Raw genomic sequence first — 14348 nt, 5'->3', positions numbered from 1 at the left:
TCAAACGAAGATATGTGTAGAGATGTTACTTTTTTTTAACATGTCCATAATATTAATTTATTTTTATTATATCAGTATTGTGAAGACATTTTTGTAAAAGAAATAATTACATAATTAAATGTTTATAGTTTTCTATTCCATCTCGCATTTTCAGCACTTCACAACTCTCTTCCTCCATATTAGGAGATGTGATAGAGATTGGCTTTTCATAAGTATTGAATATTTCAAATTTGTTTCATTATAAATTGAATCAAGTCATTTAGCTATTTAAAGCAAGTTGTAAACTTTATAAATTTAAAAATAAAAAACGTGATCTATCTTGCACTTTTAAAATATTTGAATTTTAGGCTTGTGAAAGAATTCTTCCTTCTCCAAGGACGTTAGCTATGGAGTTAGCTATGGAGATTGGATCATCTAGACAATTTCAAAATGTTGTTTCAAACTTTTTAATATTACGAGTTCATGCATTTTCATGTGCAATTTTAAATTGTTATAAAGCTAAATATATAAATATTTATATAAATTTATATATACATGTACATGTGTTGTATAGATTATCCATTAAGGACATGATTTAGGGTGAACACCATGAAGAAAGAGTGCGTAAGCAAGTTGTTCAAGGAAACGAAGAGGATGCTTTGATGACGTGCAATCTAGGGGTATTGCGTGGAATTTAAGACCTTTTATAAATTTGTTTTAATGATAAAATTCTCATTTAATTTTAATACATTAAAATTCAAATTAAAAGTAAACAATATTATGTATATATGTATATTACACATGTTGTGTAGGGCATCCATGAGTATGACAATAGGGCATGTTGTCTAAGGCACCCATGAGGATGTTTCATGAGCATGTTGGTCAAGGAACCTAGGAGGATGTTTTGATGGCAAACACTTTAAGGTATTGCATGGAATTTGAAACCTTTTATAATTTTGTTTTGATGATAAAATTCGCATTTAATTTTAGTATATTAAAATTCAATTTAAAAGTACAAAATATTATGTATATATGCATAGTACACATGTTGTGTAGGGCACCCATGAGAATGATTATAGATCTTAGATGAGAGCAAGATTATCCTTGATGTATATTTGTGTTTGATAATTTCTTTATTATAAACTTTTATCATGATATAAATTTTGTACATATTTTTTATATAACTCTTTATCATGAATTGATCTTTTTAATATACAAAATTTGGAGTTTATACATTTCTCATGATGAATATTCCAAAATTATAGAAGATACTATGGATGTGGGTTAATACTTAGGTTTTGTCAAGTTGTTCAATGAATATTCAAACAAATCATATATATAGTAAAATTACAAATTATAAAACATGGTACATTTTTCATTCATGAATATTATCATGGTGAAGAAGTCTAAAGAAATAATAACTTAAAATTGCATTATAAAATGTGTTATACATTTTGAATCCATGAATAGATTATCATCCTGTATAGAAGAGCTCCTATGGATGTGGGTTGATACTTAATTTTTAAAATCAAGTTGTATAAAACAAGCATATTGTAAAATTTCATTATAAAACACGGTACATTGTGCATGATGCACTGTTTTTTGTTTTGTTTTTGCTAAAGCAAGAGTCGTACCTTCTATTCATTAATCAAAAAATAAAGTACATAGAGTAGTACAAAATTCTCAGACTCTGAGAAAGAGGGACAGCTGCAAAAAAGCTTTACTCTGCCCCTAACTTAACACTTTACTATCCTCCAAAGTGGAATAAAAGAATTTGGAGTTGGAACAAAAATAACCCCTAATTAAAAACCAGTAACCTGCCCGAATGGGTAGCTTTGGGTACTTTTGCCCACATGAAGAACCTCTTGGCCCCCGAAGAACACCATCTCCACCTGACGAGGCCGTCCTCTTTTAATCTCTACCGTAGGATTTGACCAAAAGATCGGACGGTTATAGACCCAATCCGCAGTACAAAACAGCTCGCCAATAACCGATCAATCTGAACCGTTGAAATGCCATAAGAGATCTGACGGTGGAGAAGGATATCGCACCCGCCAACTAGCTTGGAAGTTAGCGTGCGATAAAAGTGGTAATCTTCCCGACCCCACCGCCACGTGGCACTTCCTAAGTGGGATCGCTTCCAAAAAGCAGAAACCGCTTCCCACTTGTGCGGGCCATGATCAACAGAAAACCACCCAGGTTGCGACAAGGAAGACCGGGAAAGAGAAACTCTGGTTTCATAGTCAACAAGTTTCAACTGCTCCCCATCGTTCGCCTCATTGACCCTTCTTGACCCGAAGCGCAAAGCTTACAATTCCTTCCCTTCTTCTCCCCCTGAAGCTTTTTTATCCTTGTCAGTAAAACTATAAATGTCCGTGTAGCCATTGATCCAGGAATCTTCAGTTATCTTTTCTGAACTGTTATTAAAAAACCCCACTGTGAGCATGCCTCTGAGGTGACCCCTACTAGTTAACAATACCTATCTCCATTGCTTTCTTAAGGAATGTTGTGTTTTCTTCAATATCCTGGTTTTGACAGTCTATTTTTAGTTTGTTGTTAGGGGAATCACACCAATTCATCACTGCCCTGTTATTTATGCAGACAACTCCTTGATTGGCTAGAAAATCTGCTAGCTTGTTGGCCTTTCTTCTCACATGTGAAAATCTGACTGTTCTCAGGCTCTGAAGATGATTATGAATCTGTTGGAAGACTTGAATAAGCCTCCAATTTGAAGAGGCTTTTTCCAGTCTTGTTCCCCAGCTTATTCTTCTGACAGAGATGATGACGATCTCAGAGTCCTCTTCAATGATCATGTTTTGTCAATTTCCCTTAACCACGAACTTAAGACTTTGTTCCATGGCCACTAACTCCGCCATGTTGTTGGTGGCTTTTCCTAAGTTACCATAAAAGATGAAAATAATATCTCCCCTATCATCTCTTAACACCCCTCCATGGCCTGCCTCACCCGAATTACCTTTTGAATCCCCATCGATGTTGAATTTGAGAAAGCCCTTAGGGGAAGGATGCCATAAGTAAAGTTCTGTGTCCCCTATTAAGCCCTTCCTCACAGAGCCCTAAGGAACCAGTCCCTGAAACACTAGCCAACAAGAGAATCCTCCAGTTAGTGGCCGAAGGAGGGTTCGAGGGAACTTTTTTGGAATAACAAAATATTCAAGAATGTTAAGAACTCTTTCCAGACATTCCAAATTATGAAACATGGTGTAGGCGCCCAAGCGGAACCAAGAACTTCATTATCTGAAAAGTTCTTTCTCCAATTGGTAAGAGTGTTGAAAAGGCATCCCATATCTCTGTTAGATTGTTCGAAGATAACTGCAAAAGAATCCCATAATCTGGAGGTGAAAGGGAAATTATTGAGAAGGTGCTCAATGGTCTCCTCTTGGGCTTCACAGAGTTGGCATCTAGAAGGCCCTAGGAATCCCCTTTTCCTAATATTATCCCAAGTCAGGATTTTCCTTTGTAAAACCAGCCACAGAAAGAGTTTAATTTTCATCCAACCTAGATGCTTCCATAGGTTTTTCCAAAGCCTGTTAGGAGCATGGGGATCGAGTTCAAGGAGAATGAGTTTAGCCTCTTTAAGATTGAAGTTCCCTTCATTATTGTTGCCCCATCTCAGTTGGTCATGCCCCCTAGAAACCAGAATTTTCCTTTGCTTCAACATTTTCATCAATCTTTCAGCTTTGGTTGAAAGATGACTGTCCTCTCGGAGGTCTAATTTTCTCCATTTTCTCCACTTCCCTGCACTATTGGTTTGATCCCAAAAATCCCTGACTTGGGTGAGCTCCTTAGTATCAGTCTCTGCTTTGAGGTCCTCCAGGTCCTCCTGTAAGAGAATAGGTTCTTGTTGCCATCTATCCTCCCAGAATAAGGCCAAGTCTCCCTCTCTAGTTTCCCAGAGGCTATGTTGTTGAATCAATCTTCTATTATCCCAGGATTTGTTCCAAATATGAGATCCTCTTATATTCCCTTCCATCTGTATGCGTTCATTTTCAGTCCAAGTACTTGCATATTTTTCTTTCCAAGTAATAGCCCATTGTGCTTTTGGTTCCTTTATCCATCGCCACCAATGTTTAACCCCCAGAACCATACAAAGAATCTCAGGATCATCTAATCCAAGACCCCCGTGGTTTTTGGATTTGCATATTTTGTCTTAGGAAACTAAGGCCCATTTCTTCTTTTCTTCCCCCTTGCCCCATAGAAAGTCTCTTTGTATATTTCTCATTTGGTGCAAAATTCCTTTGGGAGCAGGGATGGAAAAAAGCATAAATATTGGGATTGATTGAAGAACATCCTTTGTTAGGACCAATCTGCTAGCCAAATATAAAGATCTTATATTCCATTTCCTAGTTTTGTCTTGTAGCTTACTAATAATCGGCTCCTAAATACTTTTGTGAAGAGGTTTTGCAGTTAAAGGAACCCCCAGGTATTTCGAGGGGAGAGAGTCTCTTTGGAATCCTAGTATTCTGGATATGTTCCTCTGAATAGCAATATGAGTATTAAAGAAAAAGATCTTAGATTTGGAAAGATTAACCTCCAAGCCAGAGGCCTTGGCAAAGTCCTTAAGGATTTGTTTGTAGGCAAGAGCTTCTTTGACTGTGGGTGTTCCTTGCAACATGGTATCATCAACAAATTGTTGATGGGTTAAGGCTTGACCATTGTCAGAGAGTTGTATACCCCTGACCTTACCAGCTACTTTAGCATACTTTATGGCTCTGCCTAGACCTTCCATCATGAGAATGAAGAGAAAGGGAGAAAGAGGATCACCCTGCCTGAGACCCCTAGACGGGGTAAAAGTCTTTGAGGGAGAGCCATTGACAAGAATTGAAAAACTAGAAGAAGTGATCAAAGCCAGGATCCATCTTACCCAATTGTGATCAAACCCAAAAGCAATGAGAACCTTCCTGATATAGTTCCAATTCAGTTTATCATAAGCTTTGGCTATATCAAGTTGCATGATCATACCAGCTTTTTTCTTACTTGTCAGAGAGTGCACCACTTCATGTGCCTAGATGATATTATTAAGAATTTTCCTTCCTTCCACATATCCCAATTGTTCCCCTGAAACTAATGCAGGTAAGAGGGGTTTAAGCCTGTTTGCAGCCACCTTTGATATTGTCTTGTAAACCACATTGCATAGAGCTATAGTTCTGAATCTATACAGGGTTTGAACCTGCTCCTATTTAGGGATCAAGGCTAAGAAGGAGGAATTCAAAGCTTTTAAAATGGTTCTATGTTTCCTGGAGTCTTCCACCACCTGCAGTATGTCCTATTTGACTATATTCTAGCAAGCTTTGAAGAAATCGACATTGAAACCATTCGGGCCTGGCACCTTGCCATTCTGCATTTCTTTGAGAACCCCACTAACCTCCTCTTCCATCACAGGCCTGTAAAGGTTGACATTATCCTCTCTGGAGACTATCCTGGGAATGTTCTTGGTGATTTCCTGGATATAGTGTTCTCTGTCATCACAGGTTTCCTGAGCTATATTTCTAAAGTGCTGGACTAGCTCTGCCTCTATTTCTTCATGAGAATTGAGATTATTTCCTCTTTCATCCTTGATCAAAGAAATTCTATTATGTGCTCTATTTTCCATGGTAGATTTGTGAAAAAATCTGGTATTGTGTTCACCTTCTTTTAGCCATTAGATTCTAGATTTTTGTTTCCAAAAACTTTCCTCTTGATTGCATAAATACGCCCATTGTTGCTGATATCTGGTGGCTTGATCATGTCAAGATTTTTCATGCCTTTCTTTAATAAGGCCTTGGTTAAGTACCTACAATTTTCTTTCAATATTTTTTTTCTTCAAAGATATTGCCAAATTTAGTCTTGTTCCAGTCCTTAAGTCGTATCTTGATATGTTTTAATATTTGTTGAAGGATAAAAATTTTCAAACCCTGAATATTTAAATCCCCTCCCCACCACTTGGTTACATTGCTGATGAAATTTGGGTGGGAGAGCCAGATATTTTCAAATATAAAAGGTTTGTTCCTGGTTTTACCAATGCACTGCACCTCCAGTTGTATTGACTAGTGATATGATCCCCCAAAGGGTAGCACTACAGCTGCCATTTCCTTTTCATTGAGCATAAGATCCTTTAAGATTATGAATCTATCTAATTTGGAAGCTACTTGAGCCTCTCCTCCTCTTTTATTGTTCCAGGTGAAGATGTCGTTGTACATTTCAATGTCCACCAGCTTCATTTCATCAATAAAGGTTTGAAAAGCCACAGAGTCTTTACCTAGAACTCTAGTTCCCCCTTCTTTTTTCCATGAGTGACTTAATCATGTTGAAATCAACCCCTAAGATCTAGGGTATTCCTGCATGTCTGTTTTTTAGAGTCTCCAGAGAGTTTAGAAGCCTTAGTTTAGCCTCCATTCTCTGTGGGCCATAGACATTTGTAACCAGATAGGTTTCCTTGTCTCCTACTGGTTGAAAAAATGTAGATAAATAATCTCTAGATGCCTCCACATCTATTAAGTCAATCTTTTGTGGATTGCACAGAGTGAGAATACCTCTTGCTGTGTTCTCTGCCTTGACTTCCAGAAACTCAAATCTATTGAGCCATTTACTATGGATATCTCTTATCTTCTAAATGGAACACTTAGTCTCCTGTATGAAAATCACATCTGGAGATGCTTGTTTCATTCTGTTACTCAATAACCTTTGTTTTCTTTTACTACCTAGACCTCTGATATTCCAAGAAGTGAACTTCATAATTAAATATTAGTAAAGGAGTAACTGGATAGATATTTCATCTTACCTGAATCTATCATTAGCTTTCTACATTCCATCAACAACTCATTCTGCTTTTTTCTGCCCCACTTCTTTCCTAGGATTTTGGGTGCTAGTCCTGCCATATTCTTCATCGTCTTCACTCCTTCGTTGCCTTATCTTTATTTTTTATTGAGTCTGCCCAACCCTTTAGTTTGGGCCCTCCATAAAAACAGCTACTGAACCCTGTTGAGCTCCTCTATAGGTAATGAGTCTAGCCCTTATTTGGTTCCTTGATTCAAGAAACCTTATAAATCTAGGTTTTCTTTCTCAAGAATTTCCTGGAGTTCATGGTCCTCCATATCCGTGTCACTTTGGGTCATGTCAAGGTCCATCGCCTGTTCAGAATTACTCATCATAAATTCTTTCATATTGCCATTTTCTTGTATTTTCTCCTTTTCTTCTTCTTTCTCCTCCTCTACTGTGTTTCCTCCTTTTTCTTTATCAATATCTGTAGGATCTGTGTCTGCTTTGAGGGTTTGGAACCTGTTCTCGTCAACCTGATACTCCTTGGCTTTGCTTGTTCTTAGTACTCTTTTTCTCCCTTTTCCCTTGTGTACCACCTTGAAGAAGCTTTTTGGATCCTTCATTACATTAGCTTTACTTTTATCCTCTATGTTACTAAGAGGGCAGTCTCTGACTAGATGTCCATGCTCGTGACATTTGTGACATCTGAAAGGAATGTGTTCATATTCTACTGTTTGTATCCATTCCTCATAAAAAACTTCCAGAATAACCTCATCCGGCAACGCTCTAGAGATATCCATCTCCACACATATTCTAGCGAAGGAAGTATACTTTCCCCTTCTAGTGGCCTCAGAGACTTTGACAAATCACCCTAACTTATTTCGTATGGCCGATAGAGATTCTGTTTGCTAGTAATCAAGAGGTAGAGAGTAGAGTCTAACCCAGATTGGGACTGAGGTGAAAGTTTCACATTTCGGAACAAAGTTCATGATCCATGGTTGCATATATAGGCCTACCGCAGCAAAGAAGTAAGGCCCTCCTTCAAACACTATGTCTTTGTCTTCAATATTAGCAAAAACTACAGTGAGAAAACCCTTGGATCCAAGATGTAGATCAATGCTTCCTTTTGGTTTCCAGTGGTATTTAATCCACATTTGTAAAGAATTTTCAGTGGGCCGCAACCCCATGGATTTACAAATGATTGCATATGTTTGCATGTGATCCCTATGTGCCTGCAGTGCTGGATCATTTAAAATGATTCTGGGAATTACCGCCGCTTTGGGTTTGCATGGTCCCATGTGTGATTTTTCTTTAGTGCTTTGCTCCCTAATATCTTCCACATTCTCTAATGCTTCATTATGCTCCCTTGATTTGGTTCCCTCTTGTTCTTCTTCATTCCTTCTCTCTTTTCCCTTTGAAGGCTCTCTATCATTTTCCATGGGGTTTTTCCCCTTGCTTACCACTCCCTGCTTGAAGGAGGGAATGGAGCTCCCTCCTGTGTATCCTTTCATGGCAGACTGCCTCTAAGATCGATCAAAACCTTGGTTTTTTCCTCTGCGTCGTCTGGGTGTCGAGTCTTCTGTGTGTCAATGTGATTTCATTTTCAAGTGTTTCAAAGAATGATTTGTGCATGATGCACACTTTGATACTTAAAGGTTTTATATTTACATTGTTCTTGAATGTGAAGCAATGAAAGTAAATTTGCATCGGAAAATTCGTGGTACACATTGTGCATGATGAACCTTATAATGTTGTATAAAATATACTATGGATGTGGGTTGATACTTAGGTTTTATCAAGCTCAATGAATATTCAAAGCAATCGTTTTACATTCATGAATCAAGTATCATGTTGTATAAGGCTAGAGCTACTATGGATATTGGTTGATATGTGGGGTTTTATCAAGTTGTTGACGAATATTGAAAGTAATCATAACTTAAAATTGCATTATAAAGCATGGTGCACATGTTTCATTCAAGAATAGATTATCAAACTGTCTAGGATAGCTATTATAGATGTGGGTTGATATTTAAGTTTTAAAATAAAATTGTTCAAAGAAAACATAGTATAAAATTTCATTATGAAACATGGTACATTTTTCATTATGAACAATTTGATACTTAAAGGAATTTTGTTTAAGTTCATGAATATGAATCACTAAAAGTAAATTTCCATTTATTTGGTACTTTGTGTGGCTGACATATGTAGAGTTTTAGAACCCAACTTTTGATACCAAATTTACCCATACCAAATTTGAATGATGTACGTTTGAATTTAAATGATAAGTAGAATGCATCAAAATTATGAAAAAATGTAGTCACATATAAGTCACATTATGGATGCCACTATTACCCACCAAAGTTCTCATTGATTAACCGTTTCTTGGTTTTTCTAGTTAATTTCCAATTCTTTGTTTGGTTTTAGGTTTCAAGTTATAGTTTATAAGTTTAATCATTGTCTTGCTTGATTTTATTATGAAAATTTTGGAAAGCAAGTTATGCCACAATCATATCCATTCCATTGATATACAGCCTTGATCTATTTCTCATTCCCAAGATCAAAGTGATTTGAAGTATGCACCATCCTAATTATTTGATCTCTTATCCATCCCACCCTATTAAAATAAACCCCTCACAAATTATCATTATCATCCTTCTATTAGATGTAATGTCATATTGATCTAGTATATTTGCATGCAGATGTATGAAGGTTTTTTCAACCTAGGACTAGAAAAGTATTGAAAAACAGAGTTTTGTGATTGAAAGCATGACCAATGGTGGATTAAACCCAATGGTTAGGTTGTTGAGACATGAACAATCTTTAGTGTTTGATGGTAGACCTTAAATTGTTGCAAATTGTTAGGTTAGTTTTGAGTTATTTCCATAGAATATCTAGAAGAAATTATATTATAGCCTCATGAACTTATGTTTTATAAGAAAATTTGGAGTAGTAAGTTGCCCATATATAATATACCATTTCCCTTTATCCATACTTTTATGAGATTTATGGTACATATATATGAGATATGTGTTTTTACGAAAGGATATTCCATCAAGCTTGTTAAAGACATACATTCTAAAGTTAAAGTAACTTTTTTGTCTTAAAGTATATTACTGTTGTATTTTCATGAAATTTGAGAATGCATAGAGATTGGGAATTAAATATTACAATGTTGAATCAACAAAAGTTGCGTTAGTCTCAAAAGTTGCATTAATCTTAATGTGGGCCTAACTTTTTTCTTAATAAATGATTTTTGCAAATATTAAATACTATGTGTGGAACATAAATTATTATTTAATAGATTCATATAATGGATATTATGAAATGCACATATATATGGTGTATCCACTACATGTACAGGACAAGAACACGATAAAATACATTTTTTTGACCTATTTAGGACACTAATTTGATTCTATCAAGATGTACAAGAGATGAAAAATATTTGAAATTGATGGTAATTTGATATTTTAATAAGGTAAATGATGTCATTAGGATAACACTAAAAATATTTGATAGTAAACAAATATGACATAAAGAATAAAATGCACGATGAATATATCTTATTATAAGGATACAAAAAATTTATTTTGGATAATGCTCTATCAAGTTCAATCTTTAATTGACATTTACTCATCCTATTTCAAGGATTTATTTTAACATTTGAAAGACCATCAGATATCATTATATGGCATTGAGCCTAAATCTTACATTCAACATCTAATGTGGCATGATAATAACGAAGATATGATTTTTGAAGCTTTCCATTAGTCAGAACTATACTACATGAAATATGAAGAATGAAAATAATTGATTATAATAACATACTCAATTATTTGATACATTCAAAGGTTAAAAAGTAATGGAAAGAAGAAAACTTTATAAAATTAAATGAAGAAAAAAAAGAGATGACGATAAATCCACTTCAAGACAAAAGAGAAACATGCTGAAAAGAATAGAAATTTGTAATGAATGCATTATTTGTAATATTATTATTCAATGAAGTCTAAAGAAAATTGTTGAAAATTGAAAGCCAAATGTCAGGGAAGGTTAACGATCTACTTGAACTCTTTTTAAGAGATGAGTACAAGGATAATATATTGTTGGCCAATTCAATTAAAAAGGTTCTAATGGGATGTCATCCTCAATGATTCATTCATCATCGGATTTTGACATTCTCCATTTTTTAAATTTAATTTTTTTTCTTGATTTAATTTCTATTAACTTTATGTGCACTGCACACCCCAAGTGACTATATTGACAACTTATGGCATCAGGTTGATAGTATTGGAAGTAAACATAACTCTTGGTTTCATGTGTTTCTTGGAAAAATTATCCTTTTAGTATAATATACCCTCTTTCATATATAAATTCATTATCATGATATTCCTCAAATAACTTCATCTCTCATTCAGTGCACCACATCAAATAACACTTGACATTTTCTATGTTGTTAATGGATGAAACTACAACAAAAGCATCTGTTGCAGAATAAAAAATAATGTGAAAACTAAAATATTCATTAACAAGAAATTAGTTATCAACATATATAAATTTATGTTTCAAACTTCTTAAAAGACTCCATCACACAAATTTCATCTTCTTCTAAATGAATCCTTCTAGCACTTGTACTAACACTTGCACCAATCAATGTATGGATATATTCATATGTTTTCCATTCCACTTTTATGTTGGAAAATGATTGAGCATTCATATTAGTAGGATATTTAATGTGAAACAAATTCAAATTTCCACAATGATCACATTTTCTACCACCAACACATTTCTTTTGGTAAAATAATTCATGATTGTCTCTTCCACTTAGAATCTGGGATATGAAATCATGGATAATGGAAGGAGGAGGTGAATTTCTCCAAAAACTTTAACCAAAATCAAGGAAGGTGTCATAATAAAATTTAAATTCCACATGATAACAACAACAACAAGTGTCACATATAGTGATAGACTTAACATACCATAGTTTTTGTTGCGCAACAATACTGATTGAGACATCAATTCCATGATTCTCTTCTTTGAACTTCTTGAAAAAATCTATATGAGCGCTGTCCAAGATATGTTTTGGATGTTATTCATATTGATTTCATGTTATTATTCTTTGCATCACATCCCTTTCTTTCGGTGAACCATGTAATTTTTTCATCCAATATCTTTGAATGGCTTCCTACAAATGACTGTCTAGCAATAATTTTCATCATTTGCATCTATTTGCAATCAAAATTTCATATGATTGTGCAATGTTTTTCGTAAGGTCCCTAATGCGTTTTCCCTATTTTTTAACGATTTTCTTGAGCATTTGATGAAACCACTGATGTTTGTATTGCTATACGTGCATCTAGGTCACTTTTGTTTCTAGATCTTCCAACTGATTTTAGAGCACTACCTATATTTTCAATTACATTCTCCTTCACTATTTTATCTTTTGTTGATTTTCTAATTTTCGACAGTGTTGTATCTTATTTTAATTACTTCAATGTTAAGAGACCTCTCAAAATTTTAGTTTGATTTGTCACATTTTCATCTTTGAAGAACTTATCAATAATCAGCTTAACACGATATCATATAACATCATCAGCTTTTTTATCTCCATATGTGCTAGTGTCAACATTTTCTAACATCTCATCATCTATATTGATTTCAAAAATATGTATGAGAATTTGATGTAAATGATTATAAACATACATTAAATAATTAAATTAAAATATAGATAATGAAATTGAAACTAGAAAATATGTATAATTTCAATAATACATGACATATATACACATACATGTTATCACTCTAATAATCCTTTTGAAGTAAGAAGAAAGAAAAACCAAAGGTAGCCACAAACCACTTTTGGAGATCAGGACCTAGCCTTCCTGATGCTTAGAGAGGGCTCTCTCTTCAAGATTTAACTTTGTTTTAGTTAAGATGATTTTATGCTAGTTATGATTGTTCTAGGTGTTTTTGATTTGTATTTGAGATTGGGTGGCAAGATCACTTAAACAGATGGATAGAATGTTGTCTTTTAGACCATTGGGCTATGGAGTCAAACAATAAGGAAGAAAAATTGGATTAGCACAATAAAGGGAATGTTCAAAGGCCAAGATAGCAAAGTGTTTTTCAGATCTTTGAGATAGAGGGCTGAAAGGGTTTCACCAAGGGTGAGAGAGCAATTAATGGTTCTCAGACCGGATAATTAATGAGGAATGAAGAGGTAATTACAATCAAAGGGCAATTAAGAATTCTTTAACCTGGATATTCAAGAAATCAATCGAAACCAAGGAGCAACTAATAATTCCTTAACTTAGATATCAACATAAAACATTTAAATGTATAAGTGTTAAGGCAGAGTGTAATTAAACAAATTCTGAAGTATTGCTCTAGTTATAACATTTAGATTCAGAAACACATTAAAGATTACGAATAACTTGAAAAAAATAACAATAACACATGAGAATACTTCTCTAGCGTTCGCTCAACATATGAATCCTTGGAAATATCTGATCTTTATTCATCAATCCAGCTTGCTGGCTCAACAAATGATACAATAACCCTTTGGGTCTTCTAATCAAACAGTCTATAGAAATTTCTAGTAAAATCCATCCCACATACTTCGAATTATGAAGTATTTATTCAAAATTATTTATAAAATATCCCAAACTAACTTGGGATTTATTTTAAGGAAAAAATATCAAATTCTAAAAGGGTAATGGTACCTTTCTAAATGATTGCTTTTTGGCAGTATTATATCTAATTTATTTTTGATACTTTAGGTGATTGATACTTTAGCTGTCATCTGATAATCTTCGACTTATATTCTTTCACTTATACTCTTTGACTGGGACAACTTCCCATTTACTTTCATCATTATTTTTTTACCAAACTATGTTAATTGTTGGACTTACTTTGAACTAAAGTAAGTCAGTTAGCTGCTCCCATCTCTCTTCAGTTGGTAACTGAATGTTTTTCAACTTTCTGAAGACCTCGTCAGCCTCTGTGTACTTAGTAAATGTAGGCTTATTTACAAACACGTGTTTTATCTCATGCTGGAGGTAAAACAAGTTCTCAAAAGTTTGGTAAAGGACTTTACTAGAGGGCATCCCATGTTTTTTTGTGTTGTGGATGGCTGCCTTGTTGATTTGATATTTGGCCACTTCCTTGAGCTTCCTGTAATAGTCCTTATGTGTCATCAATTTATCATTAATTACCAAAGGACTTGGTAAACCTTTCTGTATCAAAGTGTCAAAATTGAACTTAAATCTATATATGGAAAGCTGCATGGTCTAACACTTGTCTTCTAAGTTGTGCATCAAATTCCTTTTAGTAAGGACTCTTTTTACTTCTAGGATTGTCCCTGTCCTATCATTAATATTCAATTCTCCAAGTTCGTATTTGTTTTTAGAATCTGAAAATTCAGTGATCCTGGTTGCCTCTTTTGGCATACCTTCCAGCTCTGTTCTGACTTTTTGAATTTCCGCTGTCACCTCTTTAACCAGGTCAATCCGATCAAAAATTACTTGAATGGATGACCAAATATCATTGACAGAGTCAATGATATTCGTCCAAAGTTTTTATTTTGCCTGTCCCAATGGCTCACTTAGAGTCATTTC

Source organism: Pinus tabuliformis, chromosome J (genome assembly GCF_031772625.1).
Source record: "Pinus tabuliformis cultivar Carrire ecotype Pingquan chromosome J, CPIR1, whole genome shotgun sequence".
Classification (NCBI taxonomy): domain Eukaryota; kingdom Viridiplantae; phylum Streptophyta; class Pinopsida; order Pinales; family Pinaceae; genus Pinus; species Pinus tabuliformis.
The sequence above is the reverse complement of the archived record's forward strand: the minus strand, read 5'-3'. Positions refer to the sequence as shown.